The sequence below is a fragment of the Poecilia reticulata genome, chromosome 15, assembly GCF_904066995.2.
Source record: "Poecilia reticulata chromosome 15, P_reticulata-male-v2, whole genome shotgun sequence".
NCBI lineage: Eukaryota > Metazoa > Chordata > Actinopteri > Cyprinodontiformes > Poeciliidae > Poecilia > Poecilia reticulata.
The window spans coordinates 11853053-11876452 of NC_088844.1; the positions used below are offsets into that span (position 1 = coordinate 11853053).

At 38.7% G+C, this 23400-nt stretch overlaps 1 protein-coding gene across 1 annotated transcript in view; it reads left to right on the forward strand.

Moving 5' to 3' along the window:
• The first annotated feature begins 212 nt into the window (after positions 1-212).
• chrm3a (cholinergic receptor, muscarinic 3a) overlaps positions 213-23400 on the forward strand; it is an 86639-nt gene continuing 63451 nt past the window's right edge. Inside the window, exon 1 of the mRNA XM_008429242.3 lies at positions 213-643. The gene's annotated coding sequence lies outside the window, so the exon portion shown is untranslated. The remainder of the gene's footprint in view (positions 644-23400) is intronic.

Genomic DNA, 23400 nt, shown 5'->3' on the forward strand with positions numbered 1-23400 from the left:
TATATATATATATATATATATATATATATATATATATATATATATATATATTGCATAGTTTTATTATTATCACACACACTACGTGTTGTCTTGTGCGTAATCAATTGTTTGAAATGACGCCATTTGTTTTATTTTCTCCAAACCGCAGTCAAGATATGTGACCTCAATTAAAAACTCTCTTCATTGTAGTTTTCGTTTCCTTTTTTTTTTTTTTTTTTTTTTTGAGCGCTAAAACAAAACAAGGAAGACGGTGCTCGTCTGGCTGAATGCGTTTTTCGGTTCGCCTCCCCAGAGCCATTGCCCATGAATGAAGCCGAACTGTTTTTATTCGACTGGTGTGCCACCTGTCGGTGCGTCACAGCTCCCCCTGGCCAATCCTGACGCAGTGACTCTCCCGTGCGCCCTTGGAGATCCCACTGTGCTCCTCTCCTCTCATCCCCGCCTAAGCCACGGGCTCGGCAAGCGTGGAAGGTGGAGAACCTGGCCAGCGAGATGCCGTTAGCGCTTCGTGTGTGACCGGACGGTACTGGAATTCCGGCGAAGCCACCGGAGCCATAAACACGGACTGAGGAGTTTGAATGGATTGTCATGTTATCTTCTGCTTCTGCTGAATGCGACCGCTGACTTTAATGACTGATGTGAGGTAAGTAAGGAAAGTTTATAATTACTGCGTGAAAGTGATTCGTTTTGACGTGTGGTACGGAACCGATTCCAGAAGCTGCGTAAATGTGCCAAATCTTCCTCGACGCACTTAAAACTTGCTGAGAGGTGTCTCATTCTCTGATTTACTTATTTATTTTTTTGTATTAGTTTTAAGTGAACGAGCTTCGCGCAGGTTATCTAAACCAAACTCGATGTAATCCGCTTTTATTCGACTGCAAGTTTGGCAAACAAGTGCTGCTGCTGCTGCTGCTGATTCCCCCCGGTGCATCCATCCCTGCCCATCCCTCAGCGCTCTGTTGCTTCTCCCGAAATACGACGTGGAGAGTAGTATTTTGTGAAGTTAATTGGAAACACTAAAAAAAAGAAGATAAATGCGTTACTCTTCTGAATAAATAAAAGTGAAATTTATCATTTTTAGGGGGGCAAAGTATTAAAAGTTGCGTAGTCTCTCTCTCTCTCTCTCTCTCTCTCTCTCTCTCTCTCTCTCTCTCTCTCTCTCTGCTTAGCTTCGGACCGTGCCGAAAATGAATGGTCTCCTTACATGGCAAGTGTATGGCTTTCATGTATTAGTCTTATTGCTTATTTATGAAGGCCGTAGATGGCAATGTGAAGGAATGTGACCGGGGGGTACTTTGACATTGTGCTGCACAACGAGCGAGAGCAGAGCGAATGGCATCTGTGCCATGGTACAAATATTTTCCTTCTGGCCAGCAGTTATTCATCACAACAGAAGCCAGAGTGCTAGTTTGACATTTCCAGTAGTTGTGCATAAATCACAAAGCATTGCAGGGTGACTGTGAACCTCTGTGGTGCTGAGTTGAATTCTGTTGCATACGTATAAACGCAAACAATTAAGGTGCATTTCTTTCCAGAAGTCAACAAATCCTTGCTTACAGAGCTGTGAAATGAAATTTGTGCCTTGGTGAAGGTAAGGTAAGGTCTGTTAAGGTGTAAACTTGGGGGGGATATTACAACTTTACCTGCATTTTCTGGTGAGAAAAATAGCAGAGGAGTCCTCCACCTAAAAAAAAAAAGAAAAAAAAAAGAGACATGTGAAGGAGAAAACACAATAGAGCTTTCAAGGAGTGATGTATTGTTTGAGCTGTGGTCAATAATATATATTTTTTAGGCTTTCTTCTTTTGATAGATAGTTTTGTTGTGCTTGAAGGGGAGCCGAAGCCATTGTATTGATCACGGTGATGACTTTCGCAAATGGGCTGTGGGTGGAGGGCAGGACACTGAGAGCGCCGACCCTTGTGACAGAGGTCTGGATGGCTCAGTGCAGGATGAGAATGTTGTTTGCTTTCAGTCTCTGCTGTGTGTGTTGTTCTACGTGGGTGCTGCCTCACCAGACTGCTCCGGTGCGTTGGTTTTCACAGACTGTGGATGTAAAAACTACATATTTTTGGATGTAGTCTGTTTTGTGGGATAAAAAATGGGATTCAGATGGATTTGTAGAGTGAATTTTAGGCTGGCTGTTGTTTTCTGCTTTTTAACTTGTGCTCGTTGTTTGCAGCTGTGGCTCTTCAGAAGACAAAATGTGTGAACGTGTCTCACTGTTCCGGCAAGATTGTCATCTTTTTGATATTTGAAAAGCAAAACCAAAAGTGTGAGGCAATTTATTTTAAACGCCAAGCTTCACTTCAGATGGTAAACTGAATAAAAAAATATATATGTAAAGAAGATCGCATTCATTTCTTTTAGACTTTATCAGCTTTTGTCATGTTACAACCATAAAATTCAACACCCCACAAATTAAGCACAACACATTTAAAGGCTTCCTTCGAGGAAACGTTGCCTTACTGAAAAATTAAGTAACAAACAGCATACCAAGCTCAAATCAGAATGGATTTCAGCTTGTTGATTAACACATCTGCAGAATCAAAGCAGTGTCTTGGAGGCAAACTTTCCTCCAGCCTTGGAGTCGCAAGCTGAAATATTCTGCCCACCTTAAGATTTTTATCTGGAATCAAAGGCTGCCTTAGATAACCAGATGCTGGCTACTTAATGCTCAGTAGCAGTATGTAGTGTGAATGCTGTGGTATTCAGTGTTGCGCAGTAGTCTTACAAATACTTCAAAATGTGTTCTAAAAACTACCAGTGTCAAGAGTTTGCTGGTATTTAAGGAAAGCTAAACATTTTTTTTCCAAATCTGTATAAAAATAAACATCTGATATGAATCGTGTTCACTTGTTCAGTTCCCTTTACTTTGATACCTCTTAATAAAATCCAGAATATCCTATCACAATCAGAAGGTGCCTATTTAGAAACAAAGTCCAACCATGTGCGATAGAATCTCAGTATAAATCCAGCTGTTCTGTGAGAGAAAGTAAGTGAACGAGTCTGTTCAGAAGTTTAAAGCAGTGTGTTAAGGTCAATACATATTAGGAAAAGATCTTTTATCTTTTATTTAAGGTGACAAGAACAAGAACAAAGTTCAAACAGGCCATGCTTCACAAGAACTCAAGCTAGGTACTCTTGAGTAGTCCTCACAGGTCACTCCTATGGCAAATGGTGTGTATAATATTTGTTCTGTTTGATGGAGAGTCCAGGAGAAGCTGCAAGAACTTCAAAAGCAGTGCTGCAAGTACAGAGTGATATTATTTTGGCAGAGAAGAGAGACTTCTCTGTTCTTGCAGAATTTGTCCAGGTATTACGGTTATAAAATAATATTCAAAGCTTTGAACATCTCACAAAACACTGTCCAATCAGTCATGAGGGAAAGAGAGTATTGTACTACAATCCATGGTCGTCCAGCTGCACTCACAGGCGTAGGTTATTATTGGAAAAAACCCCAACAGTCTCAAAGTTTGCCATTAGCCAATTAGAGGCCATGGCAAATGTGGCTACTATAACAGTTTGAATGTACCATCTCCACGGTGAAACATGGTGGCAGCAAGTTCAATCTCAGGGCATTTTTTAATTTAGTGACAGGTCAACTAGTCAGCATTGATGGCATTTAATCGGCACGACCAGACCTTTTGTCCACCGCCAGCAGGGCAAAGCGGGTGAAGTGTCCTGCTCAAGGACACAACAACAAACTGACTGAGATGAGCATTTTGAACTGGCAACCCACCGGTTACATGAAGGACCCCTGCCTCTCTTGAGCCACTGGGAATCTGAGGCAAGACTTGGAAATTAATGCTCACAGATACTCAGAATGCAATTTGACTTAGCTTTAGCTGTTTTGAAAAGAAGGACGGGAAAAAAAAAAGCACAAAACAAAAAAAAAAATCTATCTATATGTTCAAAGCTGTAGAGACATGTTTGCAACATGTTAATTCGCAAAGTACTTCCAGTAGGCATGCTACACTTTTACCTAGAATTCCACTAAAACCAATGGAAACATTAGAAATCAGGAGGTTTGATTACTTTTACAAAGCTGCGCAGCAACACTGTCATTAGGCTGTATGCTCTCTGGCACCAGCAGCCTGCTTCAAGAGCATGCAGCAGGAGACAGTGATGGGTATTTTACAGGAGTCAGCTGGCCAAACAGAAAGGCTAACTCCCCCATTGGGTTTCATTAGAGCTCGTCTTGATGTTAAAGCTCGTTTAATCCACTTTCACAGCCATGCAGAAGACAACAAAGCAAAGCGCAGTGTCTATCTTTAGACGGCACACGGGCTCAAACTTTTCCATCTTCAGCTCAATTATTAAAACAACTGCATAAAAAAATATCCCAGCAGCTGGCCTTTAAATGTCTCAGCTGGGGAGGCTTTTGTTTTTTATTTATTTGTATTTTTTTTGTTTTGTTGGTTATCTCCAACAGAGCTGACAGAATAAGGTGTATTTTGTTGTGTTTTTTTTTTTTTTTTTTTTAGCTTTGGATAGAAGGCTGTCAATCACAGTCCGCTCAATTAAGTTTCCCATAAACAGCTGTGTTTATGCAGCCTCCTTCTCCCGTCTCCTGTTGTTCCTGTGCTGAGCAGACGTGCTGCCGGAGGGTGTGATTACAGTAAAGCCTTATGAGGTGAGTGCTTTGCCTCCATGTCTTTGTCTCCACTTTCTGGGCAGCTACTGTTGTCCCACATTCATGGCGCCTGCTTTGCCTCAGAGACGCAGTACTGGGAAGACAGAATCAGACTTGAGCTTGACATTTTAGATGTCTTAGACAGAAGAAAGGCTGCATATTTAATGTGGCTGGTGATGAAGAGGTTTGGGCACGGTTTTACAGGCTCCGAACGCAAATAATATCTTGACAGAAGATGATGTTTTTCTTTTATTTATTTTTTTCCCCATGCTTTTATTGTTTTATTACTGGCGAATATTGTGCCTTGAGGATGCAATTCAGTCTTTCATCGCTAACACGAGATGCATTCTAAAGTGACATTTATCACTCCCTGACCTTTGCAGATCGTCTTAACTTCAGCCACATATTGGGAGCAATAAGGTAGCAACTTTGCAGCTGTTAATAACGCAGGTGGTTTGTGTTTACCTCCGGAATTTGTGCACGTCGAGCAAACAAAAATTTACACACAGATTAAGACAATGCGAGTCGGTTACAGTTCAAGTGTCGCGCACTGAGCAGGAAATGAAGAAATGAAGAGGCAGACAACGGAGCTTTGTGTACAGTATATCTCAGCATGCATGTTTGAATTTGTCCACTGTGGCCATAAATGTTTCCTTAACAAACAGACCACATTTCAGAAGCAGGTAGCACTATTTACATTTAGTTTGATTATGTATACAAAGTCTTTGTTCACTCCACTGCAATCCTTGCTTGGACTGATGTTTTCCCCCTTTTTTTAGGCTCCTCCAGGGTTGTCAGTCTTGGCCCGTGTTTATTCCCTTTCTTCCCTTTGAGTCTGTAGTTAGTCTTTTTTTTTGCTTTTGCTAACCCCCCCTCCGTTATATGCCACTGGTTTTCTCACACTGCCTCACTCTCTGCTGCTCCCTCGATGAAAGCAAACTCGTTTATGCCCCATGAATGACTGCTAACGGTGTGTTGCTCTCTGTCTGTTCTCAGAAAATAATTTGATAACAAGTTGCCTGTCATTGTTTCCAGTGGAGGTTCATTGGGACAAAGAAAGATCGATTAAAAAAAACAAAAGTTAGCAGGTGTGCACTAAAAATACTGAGCTTAGCATACTAAAGTTCAAATTGTGCTGAAGTTTGGGCCGAGCCATCACGGCTATTTCATGAGAAATGTTTTGTTATGAAATGTAAATTCTGGTATGGTTGTCTCACCGTAGCTCTGAAGAGTATTAGGGTTCTGTGCAAACAGACTTTTTTTTTTTTTTTTGTCTGACGTGGGAAATATTTAGTAAAGTCTGTGGTGGAACTATCACTTCTGTCTTTTATAAAAGAGAAGGCGGATGTAGTTTTAGATGTTGTGATTGAATGTGTGATTGGTTTGACTTTCAAATTTCTCTGCAAACCTTGAAAACTTGCAAACAACACAATTAAAGAGCAGGGACTGAGAGTGTGGGTGAGGGGCTGCTGGGGAAGAAGGTAAACTCTAAAGAACAGAAAATAGAATAATAAATGTGAAGTAAATCCTAACTGAATGTTTTGCATTTGGCATCTACTCTTCCATCATATATTTCCCTGATCATGAGCCCTAAATAACCTCTGACATGGATGAGAAGATTACAGAGACTTTAGAGGCAGCAGGTCGAGGTGTGGGTTGTGAACGGGCTGAAAAGGTGTAGAAATTACTAGGAGAAGTAGTAGCCTGTGACCAAGATGTTTGTATCTTAAATATACCTCCTGTCCATATTGAAACAAGATGTTTATATTGTGTGGAGTGTGAGGCAGATCATGTATGAAGGAGCAGCAGCACATTTCCAGCTGAGTGTCTGACCCAAGGAAGTAGTCGCTTCTAAATGCCTGATTGCAGGATTTCATTCACCCAAATTTTGAAAGCTCCTTTCTTTCATTCAGTTCTATCAAAAATTATTGCTCAGTGAGTGCCATGGTATGTTTTTGACACATACTTGACATCTAAAGTAAGGGAAAGAATAACACATTAACCATCCATGACTGCTCTGTGTGGCTTGTATTAAACTTTTGGCTGGCTTAGTTGATTGTGTTTTTGTCAGTATGGAAAATGGAAGACATGTAAACAATGTAAAAACGATAGGTCAAAAAGACTTGATTTTTGTCAGTTAACACGGGAAGACAAAGTTTGGTCCATGAGAGAATTTTAATCCATCGACAGCATAGATGAATGACAATGATTAGCAAGATGCTGTTACTACATCTTAGTGACACAAATATGCATTGATTTTGAGGAAAACAATTCACACAAGTCATTGTTCCCAAAGCCATCACTGGAAAATGATAAAGGGCCTTGAGGAAACTGTGACTCTGTGGGGTGTCTTGTCTCTTGGCTATTTGGACTTTATTGTGTTTACAGTAGGAAAGGTCAGTGCAAATCAATGGAGTGGTACTGAGTGATCACTGTTACTCAAAATGATCTGCCTCAACACTTTTACCCGTATGCTGTGAATCCCAAAATATCATCAATAAATTCATTAGATCACTCGAATGCAGACACTGAATAACTTTCAATCCTTCTGTAATATTTTGAACTCTGTTTAAAAAAAAAAACCTCCAATCACTATGATCAAAAATGTTGATTTCGACATCCATTGGAACCGTAAGGCTATCTTTCCATTGTCAGCATGAGATGATTGCAGATGAACCCAACTAATGTCAAAACAAGAGTCTGATCTAAAGCAAAATTGAAAGTGTTTGAAGTCAAATTTCTCCAGCATAAAACAAGATTACATCCTGCTATATCATTAGGTTTCTGTCAAAACAAATTTTTCTGCAGTTATCACCGCGTAAGGCTTTATGGGGTTCTGCCATGAAACGTTTTCAACATTAGATGGGAAAAATATCTGCTGCACCCTTTTTACCTCCATTTGTTTGTTTCTGTCAAACTCCCACTCGCTTTTGTAATACAGTTCATCAGGCACGTTTCAACCAAGGCGAATTGCACGGCGGGCGCTGGGCATGAAAGCATAGCCTTACGAAATCACATTTTAAGTTGTTGCAGAGACAGGTGTGTGGTGGAAATCTAACAAATGATTTTATCATTTCATCTGTCTTTGTTTCATACGCCTTTTATGCTTGTAATGCAGTGGAGAAAAGAAAGATGATGACGTGGGTAATAACCGAAGCACCTCGGCACGTCAGAAAATGCTGCATTTCATTATGCAATGGCAAAAAAAAAAAAATCATTTTCAGAAGCAAAAGTATATTTAATGTGAGCCAAAACCGATCCATAGAATTATAGAAGTAAACCTAAAATGGATTGAAAGTAGCAATATCCACATTGAAAACAATATCTTGAGGTGTTTTGTAAATTGTCATAATCACACCAAGCATATCTTTAGACAGCTCTTTGTTGGTGTTGCTGCAACCCCCGACAAGAGATGTTTAAAAGTATTTTTATTTCCAAGTCCATGTCAGGTCTCGAGTCTGACGGGCAAAACCAAGTCGAGCCTCAAGTTTCTAATGACTCCAATCACCTGTAACCTTGTGTTTGCTTTGGGTTAGTTATTAAGACCTACTGTTTGTCCTTAGAGCTAAAATATTACCTGGCGATTGTATAACTGTCTCTCAAGATGGTCATATTTGTCAAGTTATTTTTAATATTTAACTCACCACTCCACAAAAGCTGGTAAAAGGCTGTCTTATGCTGATTTAAAAATGTTTCGCCACAAAGCTTTTGTGTTTTGGTCACCCAAATGTTGCTTCAACATGAACAAATAACCAAAACAAATACAGTGTTTCTTTAAATATGAACACATGCAGGCTGTTTATATGCAGCACTAAGTGCGTGATGCAACAGTCCTTAAATAGTGACACCAAACCAAAAGAGACGATTTCCAGCTACCGCTAAAGTTTTATGGAGGTACAGGGGAGAAAGAAAGGTGGACTGAACCACAACATTATGTCAGCACACACATTTTTCGACAGCCAAAAGGTACGTAGCTTGCTCTGCACTTAACTGACGTACTCACCTGAAACAAAGTCAAGCTGAATTGTCACTGGCAGGAGAGAAAACTCAGCAAAATGTCCAAATCCAGCTGCCTGCAGCATTCAACCACTTCAAAACTGTGGACATCATTTGAGATGTAAAAATACACTCTGGTCTCTCTGACCAAAGCAGATAGATGTGTTTTTATGGTCTATTCAAGTATATCGCATACGCTGGATTGTCTAACTTAAAAGTGATATCAGCCTTTTTTTTAAAATCCATTAGTGTCTGCACAGTCCTATTTAAATTTTTGGCAATAAAACTGTCGAGGAAGAACATCAGAGCTCCTAAAACAAACATGGCTCTAAAAATTAAACTCGCTCATCATTGCATAATCTCCTCTGTAAACCAGTTAGTTCAGTAGAAGATTTATGCTTCTAATCAGGATGCAGTGTCGTCACTTAATGGTACTTAAATGATTTTATATTTATTTGTGCTCTCTTTGTCAGGCAGTGAGAGCTTAACAGCAAAAGTAATTCAGTCTTGCTGTCAGTTTTTATAGATTATAAAAGTGGTCAATTTGAGTTGATCATGATAAATCACAAATTATATCCTGATAATCCTTTTTCCCTCTTTGCTATGCAAATGCAAATCCTTATTTTGACATCTTGTTTTTTTCTGTTTTATTTTGTGTATGTCTAACATAAGTACTGATCCAGACATCCCCAATTGAAAGAACCTCTAACTTGTCAAAAAAACAAAAAAAAAACCGAAGCCAATAATACATCTAAACATTACAAAACGGAAGAACAAAACAGTGACAGGAAACAACATCTCAAAATAGTGGGATGTGTCTGTACTGCATTCTTGTGTATTATTAAACGTTTCATTTTCTCTAAATATAACTTTGTTTCCCGCTGAATGTATCTTTTCCAAAGTCTCATTTTTGTTACTGTGTCTCACATGCCAATCCAAACATAACCCAGTATTTCCTAAAGCTGCCTGTACAAAGGCCAACTTGTTGACAAGTCGAATACATCCGTCTAATCTCGTGGTCACGCTTGCTTTACGCAGTGAAAGACAATTTGTTTTTATCCGACACCTGTTATGCCATTAAACAAAGTGAGCGATCTGATTCTGAAGAACTAATTGAAAACTCCTTGAGGAGCAGTATGTAGCACAACAGAGACTGAATGCTCTAATGACGTGATCGTAATTGTGGATCGAGAACAAGGACGCTCACAGAGCTCCCTCACAATGCTATGCAGTTTTCGAAGGATGAGCAGGAACATTTTTAGAGGGATTTGAACTTGCTGATAGGAGCCTCTGCCAACTCCTTTCAGCTATGCGGAGCAGTTGCCAGCTGCACTTAATAAGGTCTTAGAAGATTTGGCTGTGATTCTTTTTGCAGAAATTCAATGTAGTACATGGACAAAACTGTGTTCTGTGGTTTAAAGTCCTACTCTGCAGCATTTCATTCAAGGTTGGTTTGTTTTTCTTTTTATGACTTAATATGTGTCTAACATGAATGTAGGGTATTTACCTCAACTGCCATGATGACACTGCCCCATTGCCTTACGTGTAAGCTTTTTGAGGGTGGCAGGTAAGGGGTTAATAGCAACTTTTACTGCCTTGTGACGTAAATATTTAGCTGGAAATCACACACATTAGTGCTTATGTGCCTTTTAGGAAAAGCATCTGTTCTAACTTGTCCCTGAACGGCAAAATTAACCACTACACCAGATGTTTCACTCATGCTTTGGGGATCGATTATTGGTCTTTAATGTTGCAGTTAACATGTAAACTTCATATAAACTGTTTTTTTTATTGTAGCCATTCGCCTGATGAATTCATCTCAGGTTGGGTTGTTCTGCTCCCATGCTTGATGAGGTTTGAAGGTTGCCTTTTGTGTAGCTTAGTGCTTGTCGCAGCAATATCAGCTTCCAACCAGGCAACAAAGTTGGAGCGGTGCAAACTGAAAAAAAAAAGCCACTTTGCTGCTTAATGTTTCTCAATGAAGCAGGCGGGAGCAAGGCAATTTGTGGCGTTCAGAGCGACTGGTTCAGCATCTGCCTTTAACTATTCGTCTTTGTTTGACATTTTAAAAAAGGAGCAGGGAGTTTTGGAACTTATGCCAGACTTGGGCAAGATTTTAGAGCAAACCCCTCTGGCTAAACTATGGGGAATAAAAATTAATCTAAGCCAGCTAGAGCCTCAGCCTTCAGGCAACATGACATTTACATGAGTCTGAAGCATCCCAAGGGAGTGGAAATAATTTTGTTCCACTTTTTTTTGTTTTGTCAAGCTGTGCCTAAAGAGGTGTTTGGGTCAATATTTTGTTATCTTGAGCGGCACGGTTGGTTACTCGTATTGGATGAGCTGAAAACGGAGAACAAAATTAGACAAAAGGGACACAGATGTGGACGATGCTCCTTCGGGGGTTTTAAAGCGTCTTTTTTGGAACTGCAACAAGAAAAACATCTGATCGCAATCTGGAGGAGAAAGAGATGCTGCCTTGGTTTGTTAACCTAAATGAAAAAAATCAAAACAAACAGTATTGCTTGTTGCCTTAATCATTTGAACCTTATCTTGGTGTTTCTTCTGTACATTCTGTATGTTTAGCGATTCCTTCCGGCACTTAACTAAGGACTCGATCAGATATTGATAATAATCAGCTATATTATTATAACATTGGTATATTCTAATAGGTATGCATTTGAACTTAGACTTCAGTGTCTTTTATTGGATTTTTAAGTAACGGACCAAAACAAAGTAGCACAATTGTGAAGAGCAATGAAAATAATGCATGTTTTTCAAAAATGTACTCAAAAATAAATTGTATGTAGCAACAGTACCTCCCTTGACTTTCTATCAAGCTCTCGCATAAAGGCCATCTTTATATATTGCATACTTAATATTTGCCATGTCAACTGGTTTTGACACCTCAGCTGTGAATCTCCTTCAGAGTTAGCATGAGCCTCCTGGCTTCTTCTCTGAATAATGTCGTCCTTGCCAGATCTGTCGATTTAGGAGTCTAGGTTGGTTTGCAGTTGTATCATGCTGTTTTTATTTACAGATCCTGGTTTGAATGGTGTCCTATCAGTTGTCAAAAGCTGCTGCTTTAGGTTGAACTTCTTTCTTTGTCTTTTTTTTATTGCTGTATCACATAAAATCTTAATGACAAACGTAAAAGTTTGTGGTTGTAATTTGAGAAAATTTGACAAAGCTTAGTAGACTTGAATGCTTTCACAAGGCCCTGCAGGTTTCAAAAATATTCTTTCTTATTTTTAAATGATTTGACTAGACCAGTGACAGAATAATGGCAGAAATGTCAATGAAGGAAATTAACACCATGTTCAATGGTGTCAGAAAAAGTGACAGCCCAAATGAAAGTTTATTCACTTTCACTTCAGGCTCTTATGACTTGTAAATAAAAAAGGTCAGTTTTTGAAGGCTTTTTATGTTTTTTTTCCCTCTAACATAAATAAATATATCCAGGTTGGTCTCAGAGTTATGAAGCTGTTATTGACTGAACCTGAGGATGTTTTTCAGGAGGAATAATGGAGAAATACTCTCGGGGAGAGATGGGCTAACCAACAATACAGCTACATTGTGGCTAATTTGCCTCACACTCTACATGCCAGCTTGACAACAAGCTGCCACGGAGAAAACGAGTCTTCTTAACCACAGCGACAAAAAGGCAGTCACAGTGCAGCGTAATTAGCGACTCTTAAACCTTTAATTAGGAAAAGAGGAATTAAATAATTGCATTCAGACCCACTGTTTTGATTCAGTCTCTGGAGTCACATTCCCTTCGCTTACTAAGTGACTGCCAGATTGACGCACCTGCTATTTTCGAACCTCTCAAGTTTTTTTGTGCAAACCTTTAACACATCTCCGAGGATTACCTCCTCTTAACCGAGAGATAAGACTGAAGATCATTGCAGGAATTTGAGTAACTTGGCACAATATGAAAGCTTTGTTGGAGAATTACAATGACATGAGTCGGTGAGCTACTTTTTAGAACCAGTCCTCATTTGTCTGTTTGTCCAAACTTAATTAAAAACTATCTCCAAGAATGTTACTGAAAGGTCGTCCATGAATACATGAGCTACAGTGGTGTCTTTGGGATAAGCTGCAGTCCAGAAGCAGGAGAGAGAGAGAGGAGGAGGAGGTAGAATGGATAGAAATGCCTGGCATTTTTCCGCACACAGGTTTTTGGCATGGCTAATGTTAGACAGACTGTTTATTGGCTTGATACCCTCTGTGTTTCAATGAAATGTAATCATAACCCGAGCGAGGCTTATTAATTGCACATACAGGCACCACAAAGAGGTCACTGGGCCTTATTATTTATTAATATTTAACCAACTAAAACTGTGATATAAACATAAAAATACAATGGTAAAATCTGCCTGGTTTGTTTCTTTAGATTCCTGGCATGAAAGTGTGGATCTGTCCAAATGAAAACGGCAAAAATGAGAGATGTAGGACTTGATGGACTTTTGCTGTTCTGTTGTGGCAGAACTGGCAAGAGGCTAAAGAAAGCAAGGTGCCATCTTAGTTGGTAGTTTGGGGATTCTGCGGCTTCAAATAAACCTGCTCACTGTGAAGGAGTGTATTTGGATTTGGATCTGTGTTTGTGTCGATGGGGAGGCACAAAGCAGATTTGTTAACATTGCTTGCCATTAATTTGTGTCAGCACCACTGCTCCATTAAACTTTCAGACCTTTTTATGATCTTTGAATTATTTTATCATTATTCCGGTGATTGATTTTATACATTTCTGGAGTGGGCACAAATTTTCATATGAAATTTGTTTTGCATTTTATTTCAAAGCTGGGATTAAGAAGATGTATTCAACAGGGGGGGTGGGGGGATGTCACAAACAAAATTGAGACAGCCACAAACAGATATGTTCTGGGAATCTTATTAAGTCGTGTGTGGCTGTGGTTAAATCTAGCTTCAACGTGCTTTTTGATGATTTTACATCTGTTTGCATTTATATCTCTCCTTGTTATTGCTGTTTATCTCTCTGTATTCGTTGTGAGGCTCTTTCTCAGCGTCTACGAAGCATTTAAATCAATTTTAAAGCTGACCTATTGTGTAATATTCTCCTTTTGCACGTTTTTGTACTTCCATTTGGATCTCTACTACCTCTAGAAACAGTCTAAGTGTCCCTAGGCACTTAGACTGTTTGTAATGTTAGCTAAAAAATGACTAGCTATTATCAATACATCACCTTAAGCTTACTAAGTAGCCTGTAGGCTACTGATGTTGTTGTCTATGTTCAGCTACGTACATTCATTTTGGCCCCATAAAAGTCGATTCCCCCTCTCCCCCTCTCACACGCCTCATTCAATCAGACAGCCATTTGTAATCCATAGTGGGGCCCAGAAAATGTTTGGAAACCACTGGGGGGGCGCAGGAGAAAAACTTTGGGAACCACTGGTCTAAGCACTTTTTTGGCAACAAGTAAATATTTTGTTGGTGTATGGAAAACTAATGGTTTCAAAAATCTCCTGATTATTAATTCAATCTACCAAACCTCACCAACCCGTGCCGTCAGTGGAAACAAGGCGCATGTCTTAGGTAGTGAGTTTGAGTCTTGGGTTGGGGTCTTCTGGATGGGGTTTGCCTTCTCTTCCTGTGTATATTTGAGTCCTTTCACGGTGCTCCGGCTTTGTCCGTGTGAAAACAACTATTGTTGTCTAAGTTGCCCTTAGGCTTTAGGGCAACCTTGCAAGGAACACCGACTACAGTCAGTGGATGGTGCAATGGCCAAACTTGTTTTAAACACATTTTGTAGACAAACAAATGACATCAAACACAACAGATCAGTTTTTTTGTTTAGGCCTTCATACCCACTGATTTTTTATTTTTATTTTTTTTATTATTGTAAACGACACACTAAAACCGTATATTTGTTGACATGTATCTTGGTTGGATAAAACTACTTACACTTCACAATAAAACTGCTAAATTTTTTTTTGGTAAACCCCTTTTTAATCCTCTGAAATTTCTCCTTGCCACCTTTTTGTGTTCTCTCCTTGTTGTCCAGGCCTTTCTCACTGCTCTGTTTCAGCCAGATTAGCCCAGTAAAGCTCTTTAATGTAATCTTGTTACATTTCATTTTTTACCAGAGTTCATAATTGACCGCCTAATATTTCTGATGCCTCTTTTATTACAGCAGTCAGATCTCATTTAATCCTCAGCTCGGTGAGAACCACCAGGGGTGAGGAGTGACCTTGTGACCTACCTCTGTTTGCTATTTGAACACCGAGAATCAGGATTCAATGTGATATAACAAGTTGACAACAACCAACTACTCTTTTGAGAACAGCAGTGTGTGAGTCATTTCCCTGGTTCAGTAATTACCTCTTTTATTGTGTCTTGGGTTTGGCAGCAGGTTTAAGCAAAACACTTTACTCTCCATATATCATAATCAGGATGTGGCAGAGGTTATTTATACTGTTCTCAATCCACTGTTTGGACTTCTTAATGCGGTGGTTAGTTCTCAAAAACTATCTTACGCTAATGTCGAGAAGCGTAATCACATTAGTGCCAGGTCCGTGTGTTTTAATTGCCAGTGGCTCGGTGGAGTTAGGGCTCAGACCATTTGGCTGTTGCTACGAAATACTTCAGCAGTGACCAGAAACATTAACAAGGCAAGCAGACGAAGGAGAGGAGGAGACTGCAGACGGTTTAAATTCTTCAGCTTGTAATCGTCTGATTCAGTCTTTGGTGTTTAGGCCAGTGTTTAATTTTCCCTCTGCTGAATGTGTCTGAAAGCAGCTGAGGAGGGAAATGAGACATCTGTCAAAAGGCTTAAGGGTGGTTAATTCCAAATACAGGTACAGCTCCATGAATTAGAAGTATTAAACAATAACTAGGAAATTTCATTCTGAAAGTAAAACTCATTTGTCATGACATTTATTGGACACTGACTGAAGTGATTTTTTTCTTCCATTTGTCAGCTGTTTTCTTCTTGATTGAGTGGGCTTTGAAATGAAATTTCAGTTTTATTTTTGCTGGTCTTATTAAATATATTATTTTTCTAAAAAAAAACATCACTTAATTTCAGGTTTTCATTAGATATAAGCCTGAAAATATGTGAAATATGCCACATCGCCTTGTGGGTCATAACACTGAGAGTGTGACATTTTAAACTGGATTAGCGAAATAATCTTTCTTATCGGTCTTATTTACACAATATTTCGACAATATTCTACGTTAATGAGAAGGTTTTAAATCAAGAAAGATGATCCTTACCGATTTTTCAAATGAATTGGGTTTCAATTTGTTACAACTTTACAGCTTTATGTGCTTCAGTGTTTTGAGAACATCATGCAATTTAACTTCCCTGTAAAACAGGACCAGCCTGTGGGAGTGCTGGAGCAACACAGAGTCATCCTAATTTTTTCAACCGTATGTTTGCTGACCGTAATAAAACTACAATAGCTTTATAAAAGAACCTAAACAAACAAAGCTGTTGACCGTGTGTTTTGCAGACTGGGAGCTTTCCAGAATCACTTTTGCTTCTTTGTGAAATGCTTCGAACAGCCAAGGACAAAATAAAATGAAAGAATGTTGTTCAGTTTTTGTCCAGGGGAGGCATTATTTCTCTGGAGCATTTGTCCCTGTTATGTTTAAAACTTAACTGCTGCCAAAAAGAGCACATTGTTTACAATATTTTTTACACCACTCCAGCTGCAATAACTCCTCGCCTTGAAGAAAAAAGCTACTTTTTAAGTCACTGCAGATATTCTGTTTAGTTTCCTCAACACAATACAGTGGACTTGGCATCTGGCTAGAATGAAAACAAAAAGTTAATTATTTCACATTTTTCCTGAGCGTCAATATATGGGCGACTGTGGCTCTGTGGGTAGAGTAGTCTTGTAATCGGAAGGTTGCAGGTTCGATTCCAGCTTCCTCCTGCCACATGTCGATGTGCCCCTGGGCAAGGCACCCAACCCCAAGTTGCCTACCGAGCTGCGTATCAGTGTATAAATGCGTGACCGTTTGCGAGTGCGAATGGGTGAATGTGGCTCTAGTGTAAAGCGCTTTGAGTGGTCAAAATGATCGGATAAAGCGCTATATAAGTTCAGTCCTTTTACCAATTACCATGCATTAAATAGATAGGTAACATGGTTATTTTATTTATTCTTTTTACACTCTTATTCATATTACATTTTACATCATGTCTGAGGTAAAACTATTTTAATCCATGATTTTTACCCTTTCTGACAAATAAAGAAATCACTCATATATTAAGATTTGCTAGATTGCTTCATCCACAAAAGAAAACTCAGTTTTGTTTTGTTTTTTTAATTCAGCAGCACACACGCTCAGATTTCTTTTCACTTCTAATTTGTCTTTCTGGCAGGCCGCACATTGATTAGCTCCCTGCTCAGCCCCTCTTAGGCCCTCATTGCCATTAACAGGGCCTCGTCGTGATTATCTGGGCCATTTTCACATTCGCTGCAATCACTCAGTGGAAGTGACGGGACGTGGCTCAACCTTACACAGCACTTGTCTAAACACTGAGGTCATTCAATCTTTGCTTATGTTTCATCCATCAGTAAGACACATGCTGCTTGCTGTGCATTCAGATGGGCCTCAAGACTGGCTGCAAAAACAATACCGTGCAATTGCTGTAAGGTTGAAAAAAATGCAATTATGAATTATTTTTAAAATTATAGTGTGTAGCAATACATTAGCTCCACCAGCAGGTGCATGATGTTCAAAAGATGAGATGCAATGAAACGAAGCTTTAGCCATTTCTTTTTGAATACCTTAAATCATTTTATTGTTATTTTTAGCAGAGTGACATTTTTGCAAACCACAAACTCAAATGAATATGTGATCAGTGTAGAACCATCCGGTTTTGATGCTTGTCTATTTCTATGCATTTAAAATACTCTCATTTTGGGTTTCCATGAAAGAAAAAAATGCTGAATATTTTTTTTCTTTTAGAAAGTGCTTGCACGAGCCTTAATAGGGACTAACTGTTTGCCAGTTTCAAATAATTTGCATTTTGCAGTCGGAAACTGTAGTTCAGTGACCCAAGCAGTCTAAACCCGTCTCCTCATATGTGATTCCAATAATTCATAAAGGGGGGAGGGGGAGACTACTTCAATTGGCTGAGAAAATGATAAATATTCACAGCTGGGAGTAACTCATCTCGTCAAGGCATTACACTCAGAAAAGAGATCAAAATAAATAAAATAAGGCAACACATAAAACGAAGTTTACAGAAATTATATAAACTTACGAGGAAGCTCACACTGTGAGAAAATTGCTCAGCGGTTAAAACAGTCTAGCAAACCAAAACCACAGTTGTTTATGAAATACACTCAGATTATGCCATTAAAGTGCAGGACATCGATTAAACATTTATCTACTGGAGACTGTTTGTTGTCAGAGGATGTGAACTTTCAGAAGTAAATGGTACAATTAGCTCCAGGAGATGTGAGCAGTAGTGGTGTAAAAGCAAAACAGTCACCAACTTAATATTTGATCTCAGATGAAACTCATAACATAAAGGCACGACAGTTGGGGAAAAAAAAAAAAAAAAAAAGACTTCGCTGTGAACTGTGCTTCTGCTCTGCTGAAAATAAATGCAGGAGTGGGACTTTATGTTAATCGGCATGCCTTTGAGTTGTTTAATTTTTTTTTCTCTCCCTTTTGGTGTTGAATTTGAAGTCACTACAAATAAAACCTTTAAATAGTTAATTCTAATGTTTGATTAAATGTCAAACTGTGTGTTTTTGTAAAGAAAAACTTGAGGAAAAGTGAAATAAAAAAAATTAAAAAAACAACAGAATAGGAATTGCTTACCAAAACACAAGACATTCATAAATCTTAAACTTGGCTAAGACAGAAGCCATGTTTAAGGAGTCGAAGAAAAGCTATTACTATCATGATTATTATTTTGTGGACTGTAACTCTACAGTGAAAAGCATATAGCATCACCTGTGATTGGCGGTACCCACAATAAACTTTTTTGTAAACCTTGTGATTACAAAACATGCCCACTGATGCAGTTTGTGATAGATCGCTGTTGTGATGGTCTTCAGAGGGAGCTGATAGTCTCTTTGTCTACCTAGCAACAGAGCTGGATGAGTTCTGATTGGTGGCCTGGCTTCCACCCAGTAAAAGATAAATCCCAACACTTAGAAAATAATGTCATAAATATAGTTTTGATACAAATGCAACATTTACATTTACATTATCATCAGTTTGATAGAAAAACATTCTTCCTTTTTTCTACCCAAAATGTAGCTACACGACTGATGTCTTCACTAATGCTTTTACAACTGAGTAGTGTTAGCCAGCCTGAAAGCACTCTATTCACACAAAAAGGCAACCTAGGAACTAATTTTTATTCTTTCTTGAAAATAAGAGTCTTTAACAAAACGCATACATTTTCAAATTTGAGGGCTAATTGTAACAGAACAGCAATAAATTGCTTTTATTTCATTGCCTCAACTGTGTCTGGCAACAAAAATACTATCCTATTTTTAATGTTGGGGGGATGTTGTTAGATTCCAATTCACTAGTGGCACCAAGCTGTTTTTAAGTAAATATTTATAGTTAAAAAAGATCCTATCATCTTTAATAACTTTTATGTATAATAAGGACTGTCACATGCCTTTTGATTAGTGTCAGAAAGGGGTTTGAAACATAAGAGGAGCAGATGATTTGTGAACTTCAGCAGCAGTGTCCTTTGAATAAACCACAAAAAAAAAGACTTTCATCTGTGAATCTGTTATGCTCGGCTGGATTTTGTGTTTTAGGGAATTCGTTGACACAGGAGAATAACGGGTTTGTTGTCTTGTACAGGTGGAAAAGCTGTTGTATTATTTGTTTGCATGAAGTTCTGAACTACAGACGATTTCCTCTATCAGACATAAGCACTTCCACATCAGCCACATCACGAGTAAAGGCTCCCCGTCTCTTAATGGAATATGCATGTACACCACGCTCTGCAATTGTGCAATTTTCTCCATATTAATCCCTCGCTGGAGAATTATTTTTGACATGCTCACTCAAAATTTTATGAAGGTCTTTTCAGCATCAAACATCCCAAGGACTGTGCAGGCCTTTTTTTTTTTTTTTTTTTACAGTTTTACTTGATCTTGTACCTACAAACGCATAGCAAGGTTGAACTGCAGCAGTGGCTCAAGTGGACCTGCCTTATTGAGAGGAAAATGGAAAATTCTTTTGGCCTCAAGCTTAGGGTTCCATACATCTCATTTATAATGAATAATTAGGAGGAGTTTTCAGGTTCTCAGACTTGTCAGAGGATGAATCTAACCAGAATTTTTTTTTGAAATCCTGTGGTTTTTGCTGCTTTTACTTTTTTTTTCCACTTGGGTGTTTGAATATTCTTTAATGAACGAAGAAATGCCACGGTTTGGAGCTGGATATGTGTATAAATCCATTTTGCTCCATCGCCGACTCGCTGTTTGCTTACACTAGGCGTAATGAATCATTAATTCACCGCTGTCACTTTGCAGCCCACAGTCGCTATGAGCAGAATTACCACTCGATTCAGCAGAGAGGGGAGGCATCGCAGATATGGAGGATCTCAAACCTTTTTGCATTTTGTTTCGGTCCGTACTGGAAACCAGGGATCTGTTTATGAGCTGAATTGATGGAGCTGTTACACCAGCAGCTCTGGCTGCTGCGAGTTGTTTGGATCGTGCTTCACACTTTCGTAATCCTATTGTCTTTTATTATTCTGCAACCTTCAGCTCATTTTGTTTTCTTTTTTGTTGTATAGGTACTTTTTAGATCAAGTATTCATTTAAACTGAATTTCAGTACTTTAATAAATTACTTTTTTAGCTGTGGTGCGTAGAAGAAGAGGGAATTCTGATTAAATTAATGTATATTTGCATAGAAAATAAAAGAACATGATGATGGTACGGTTGAAGTACTGTAGCTGAGAGCAATGTATAGTTGCTAAATGTTGAGTGTTTTGAAGTTATATTTGTAATTCAGTTACATATTCAAAAGCAGCCAGTTGGTAATTTACATAAAGTACTTTAGAATCGAGGAAACAACTTCAAGTCTCAAGTAATTCTGTTAACTTCTTATTTAAACCCAGCTAAAAACCATGATGCAGACATTTACGTGTAGCTTTCTGTATTTTCATGAAGAAAGTATCCTGCACAAACTTGAAGTGAAATACATTTCTGCTTGAAAGACACTCCTTGTAATCCTGTTAAACACCAAACGAATGCTTCCAGCTCGCTGCTAATGGTTTAAAAAAATATTGTGCTTTGAATACCCTCGTGCTATCCTCTCCTTAGTTTAGGGTTATGCATTTAATATTGCTTTCATTGTTTGACATGTTTTTAAAACTGAGCAAGTTTCTGTAGATGATTTTAAAAGAAAACAGTCAGCAGACTGTGTGAATGAAATGAACACATTTGTTCTTAAAGCTGCAATACGTAACTTATAAAAAGTAACTTTTATAAAAAGTTAGATATGACAGACATGAGACAGATAATCTGCTCCTCTGCCTTCTCCCTGTGGTCCTGTTGCCATCTGCAGTAATGCATCATGAATGGTCAGAAACAACCAATCAGAGCCTGGAGAGCTGTCAAACATGCTTGTGTAGGAGCTGCTCACACCCTCTACCGCACTGCATGTATAAGCTCAAGATTGCTGGTAAGCTGCATCGGTGCTAATTGCAGAGATGCAATCCAAGGCTATAGAGAAACTGTTTATCCTCCGTCATCAATGGCTATGCTTACCACCGCTGTGACGCAGCAGAGGACAGTTTGAGCATGATTGACAGTACTAAGGCCTCCTCCTGGCTCTGAGTGGCTCAGTGATGTAAAAGAGAAGGTAAAGAAAAACAGAATATCGAGTTGCAAGTTTATTCCCATGTATGCACATTTACTCCTAACCTTTAATTGTTTTGTGTTATAGTAAAAAAGAAATGCATTAGGTTCTGCTGTTTAATGTGTTCATGCACCTCTTGGTTTCTCTGCACTCTTTGAAAAAAAAAAATTATAATAAAAATGTAATTTATTTTCATGTTCTGTCTGCCACCTGCCAGTCACAGCAGATCAAGGGGGAAATTTGTTTGCTTACAATCTTTGAGCCACCTAATAGTTTTGTCTCCTGAAATATTCACTGTGAACGTGCAATGAATAATATTTTTTGTACTTGCATGCTTATTAGTAACTCCTTTGAGCCAGTATATCACTTCTATTTTATTTATTTATTTATTTTTTTTTTGATTGTATCTGTGTCTCTCCTGAAGCTCTGGCATTATTGAAGTTGTGTTCAAAGTGTTTCTGATCAATTTTTTTATCTGATCAAGTTGTTTTTCTGTTCTCACTTTGACTCCTCTGTCTGTTGTGGCTTACTTTCTCAATATACTCCGCCAGTGGGGAGTCCTTGGTTTGCCTTTAAGTGTTTAGATCCTACTGTTTGCGACATATCAAAAGGTCAAACTGCACAAATAACTTGGCAAAAACCAAACAAATCGCCCAGAATGTTGTTCCCATGGTAATACTAGCAAACGTATTATTCTTTTCTAAGCAGATTCTTAAAAATGACAAACATTTTAGGATAATTTATACTCTTCCCTTATAAAAGTTCCCCACACGTCTCGTCAATGTATGTTTTTGTTGCGACATCCAGTAGTATTCTCTGATTATGGGATATGTTTAAAAATTGCCATTTTTATTTATTTATTTTTTTTTTTTTTGGGGGGAAGATTTTGTCGATGTCACAAAATCTTTTAGGGACTGCAAAATAAAGGCTAGAAGTTGCTTTTTCTTGATGAATGACCTTTTTTTATGTGAAGACTGAGAATACTTCTGAGTTGGCACGGGAACTCTGACAGTGCAGCTGGATTCCTCTCCGTATGGATAACTCTTTTTGCGCCTTTCGGGACACAGCGATAAAGCCCTGTTTCTCCTAGCTAAATGGAAATGGAATGAGGTGCTGTGTTTGGGAGTCAGTGTTCTCCCATTTCTGATGACCGATGGTAGGAGAGAGATGAAAGACCCCAATGTAAAAAGCCTTACTTCTGCTTCTTTCCTCCCTTCTTCCTCTCCTCTCCTCCTTTCTGCCTCCTCACCTAGCCGCCGTTCATCTTTTGAGTGTCATCAAAGAGCGCAGGTGAGGTAGGGAGGGGGTCTCCCAGTACAGTTTATGTCACAGTAAATAAATGCAGCCTCGTCTACCGTCCTTTTCTCCAGTCTCTGTACATTTCTCTAATTCACCTTTTCTTTCCACTGGGATACTTTACCAAGGGAACCAGCAGAATAACAACAAAGACAGGCTTGGCTGAGGGGAGCTTATAAAAAGGGCTTTATTGTTGCTGAACTATTTTAGGTTTCGTTGTTATTGTGACGATGAAACCTTGAGTTACAGCTGGACTAAATAAGCTTAGGGATATTTATTAATGTGCAGCTAGGATGGAGGTGATTTAATTAGCAAGATGTCCTCAAATATCAGTTTGGCTTAATAAGAAGAAAATGAATGTCATACTTATTTTTACACCAGTACTGCGTTGCACTTCAGAATCCCATATGAAAACATGAATGATGTAAAGTCTGTAAAGCTATTAAAATTGTGGAAAATTATGGAATTACAAATTGGTGTCAATTACAGCAAGTCATCCGGATTTTGAGGCAGCAAACAGACACATACTATTATACTATTGTATTACCAGCACTATGTTTGACTGTCACTGTGATGTTCTTCTTCTGGATTTCCTAGTCAGATGTCAGTGGACATATGCCTTGAAAAAGGTTACAAATTAGTTTTCTCAGTCCA